The sequence below is a fragment of the Anneissia japonica genome, unplaced genomic scaffold (genome assembly GCF_011630105.1).
Source record: "Anneissia japonica isolate Jap-2015-1 unplaced genomic scaffold, ASM1163010v1 scaffold287953_len805160_cov178, whole genome shotgun sequence".
In the NCBI taxonomy this organism is placed as follows: Eukaryota; Metazoa; Echinodermata; class Crinoidea; order Comatulida; family Comatulidae; genus Anneissia; species Anneissia japonica.
In genome coordinates this window covers 303,189-307,293 of record NW_022747029.1, presented here as the reverse complement: position 1 = coordinate 307,293, position 4,105 = coordinate 303,189, and positions in this window count along the sequence as shown.

Below are 4,105 nucleotides of genomic sequence, written 5' to 3'. Positions count from 1 at the left end.
TTCCCATGGTACTCTTTGAGGTGAAGCAGCACAAGGTTTGTATTTTCTTGCTTGTTTTATGTCCATTTTTATTCATAAAAATGTTGTTTATAAAATACACAGTAAAATGCAGTTTTAATATATAATTTTAAATACATGCTAATAGCCATTAAACGGTGGTCTTCGGGCGGGCTTCCTTATAAAGCTTGTAGAAAAATTCACTACAGTACTTCGAGGCCTCCTGTACTAGTTGCCTAGTAACTAACCATAAAATCGGAAAGAAACTTTTCCACAACCAAGGTTCCCATGGTGCTCATGAGGGTGAGAAGGCATATTCTTTGTACGCCACCTTCAGGAATGTCCGCGTTACACTGCAAAGACAGAAGTAGGTCAGACGCTGTGAAGGTGTTCAAGTGCGTTCACCTACTTCATGTCACCATTAACTTCGAGTCATCAATCTGATGATCATATTTATATAAAAAAAAATACATGAATTGTAAAATTTAAGTTTAAATGGAATAGTTTAAATGGAATGTAAAAATAATGTATTTTAATATTCTGACATAAAAGTATATTTGATTAAACAAATTAAATCATAATCGTAACAACATTCCTCGGCCTTTATTACGAATAATTCAGAAATTGATAAATACAAATATGTACTTTTTACTTCTGAATCTGTAAGAAGAAAAAGAACACGGTAAATTATATTCAAATTACTTGTAATTAATAACAATTGTAAAAAACTTCAAACACTGAATCATACTAAAAAGAAATACAAAGAATATTGGGCCTATGATAGTCAAGCATCGTAAAAACAAAAATACAAAATAAATTAATTAATACCCAGTCCGAAACACACGCACCAAACAAACTTTAAAAATACACAACCCTTTAAAAATTACTTTCCAAACATAAAGCACTAGTGCGTATATCGGCATTACTTAGAGGCAGTTTATCGCGATCGAAATGCAGAACAATACGGCGCGACCGAAATGATCCCTTCTCTTTGGTGCTCGAGAAAAGTCTTATTTCTTCACCGGAATATAGTTTTAGATCGCCAATAAATTGTAGGGTACAAATACATCGCCACTTCTCCAAAGCTCCGCAAGCGTTTTTCGTTGTGTTCATGCACAAGGAAATCGCGGGCGTGTGTTGTCGTAAACAAGAGGTTAACATTTGATATGTCGATATCATGTCATGAGCACACTTCAGTAATTATTTAATCACTCTGTTTACTAAAGAACTAGGTTGATAGGTTGATGTCCTTGGTTCTAAGGTTACACTCTACAGTTGGCCCTAAGGCAGTTTCTATCTCTGTCTCTTATACACATCTAGATGTGTATAAGAGACAGCTATCTACCGCGGTAGACTTGTATGCAATGTGATATGCAAATTTTCTGCATATACAGCCTTGTGTCTACCGCGGTGCGGTAGATTAAGGCTTACCGCGGTAGGATAATTTGGCGACGCTCCCTTAGAATACCTATATGAATTCATAGAACAATATTTAATTGACCGGAAGGAACTATATGTTGAAGCTTTGCAACCAAAACATCACTATATGTTGCATTATCCTGGATTAGTTACAAAAATTGGACATTGAGGTTTGAATCAAAACACACATACTTTAAGAGGGTTGCCAGAACTGCACAAAATTTCAAAAACATCACACACACATTAAGTTCCTGGCATCAACTGTTAGAAGCCGGAATAAGTGCTGGTCTGTTGTTTCCTTCAGTAATTTCTGTGAACTAATCAGTCGACTTTGTTCTTGGTCACTACAGTGATGAGTTTAAATCTGCGATACAGTCATCTACTTGTATGGTACAACTTGGAAGTAACAAGAATGCAGTAATTGCAGAGAGATTGCTGTAAAAGGAACAGAGTACCGGAAGAACCACATCGCTTATTAATCAAGTTTTGGGAACAAGGAAATTGTTACTGGGCCAGGTTGTTGCTATGATAGTAATAAACTATTCAAATGTATAATATTTTGTGCTGAGAAAGTTTCAAACACTATATAATTCGTTATATGCTGCATACCAAATAATGGAGGAAAACATAAATGAACTTTGTTGTACACACATGGACAGCATTATCGATTACACTCCACTGCCATTTTATTAAAAAGTCGAAAAGTACATAATATTAAAGCATGAAGTTAGGTACATAGTGTAATTTAATACTAAATGTTGTTTAGCAACAGAGATAAAATGCAATCTGTGTCAAGGATTTTCAAAGTGTGGAACAAAACTGGGATCAAGAAAAAAGCAGTGTCGGCTAGTGATTTCACCGAATTAATAAGTAAAAGGTAAGAATCTTATCTGTAGATTCTATGATACTATAGTATCAAGAAATTATACTAGTTTCTCGAAGTTTTTTGTTTTGTGCGTGTGTTTGTTTATCTTTCAACATAAGCTTGAAAATGGTGTCCCATCCATAGTTAAGATGTTTTGCACAACAAATATTACAGGATGCAATGTACAAATGTCACTATACTAAGAGCAAGAAGTCTAGTGCGTGTGTATCAACTCCCGAATAAGTGCATCAGGACTTCTAAACTCTTTGGGAGCTTCAGTGCAGCATTTATTTGAGCAGCCCTTAGTTTACTAAATTATTGGCGTTGTGTTTTGTGTGTTATTCTATCTCACATTATGCCCATGTGCACAACGCCTCTTATTATTACGGTGCATAACAAAAATGTGTTTATGATGCAGTCCTTATTTAAGAGTGGCACTTATTGGAGAGTGAATATTGGTAAATTGTGGAGAGATCACAGGAAAATAGCGACCTATCTGTTTGTTGGGTCATTCCATAAGGTTGGACAATAATTGAGATTTAGCACAAGATTTCACATTTTAAGCCCATTTTTTCAACTAATGTGCATGTGAAGTTTGATATTTCACAATCATAAGTAATGGAAGATAAATTTTGAAATTACATAAAGCTGTCTGTTTTGTCACTTTAATATGTTGTGTACTTGCCTTTTTGCAAAGAAAGTGACATAAAAAACATTGAATATATAATTAGCCCTTATAACAAAAAGGTCAAATATAAAGAAATTTACCTGTGCTTTTAAAGGAAAAAAAATGCCTAGTATTTGGTCTTGTGACACATTTTCATATTGGTAATATGAGGGACATGTATTCTCATACCAAAATACTATGTTTAATTAGAGAGTAACAGTAAATAAATTTAAAGAAAAAATATTTGACATCTAAAATTAATCAAAACAATGGCCTGGATGATTATTTTTTAGATATAAAATATCAAATATATATTTGAAATAAATGGATGTGGTATCCTCATTATTTTTTTTATGTAGGTATAAGAATTATCTCAATAAAATGTTGTTGCCTTTACAAATAATTCTTTTTGTAGGTTCTACTGTATGTTAATTTAAAATAGGTTATTTTTAAAATTTTGACATACAGTATAAACTAGCCTAAGTTAAAGGGGGGTGCGGGGATGAGACAAGTGGCCATATATTGCTTATTTAACCTTTCCTGAGTTCGGGAAAAATACTTACAAAATTCAAAATGTTGAGATGTAACGATAATTAGAGAAACAAAACATGATGTGATTAGACGGGAAAATCAGGTGAAAACAAGGCTGATCACTTTTTTCAGTAGCTTGGTAGCATTTTCTAACCAACTCATTAATATTCAAGACCAGTAATTTTTGGCGAGCAGCTGATCGAAAAATCGTCCCGACGATCGAGCAACTAGCCTAGACAATACGTACGTCCAGTAGTGTGAAGTCGTGAGTTTTTGTGATCGTTTTAGTACGCAGTTACAGAGAGACGGTTTTGTCAACGTAAATTCAATCATGGAGGAATAATTTAATTGAATTAATATACGTATATCAGTCCGATGACTTGTTTGTTTATAATTAGGCCTAGCCTATGCTTAGGAAGCACAGTCAGTGTCTACCCAGCAGCTAAGTAGCGCACTCCTGACCGGGACACTGCTCCAGTCCCGCAGCAGGTGAGTTCGCACGCAGCCTTATCCAGCTGACGGTAAAGTTAGTAGGTTTCTACTACTAGCCTAGACTTGTCATGCCATGGCGACTTTGTCACATTAATTGTGCTAGTGCATATTTTTTCATAATATCCTAGGCCCCT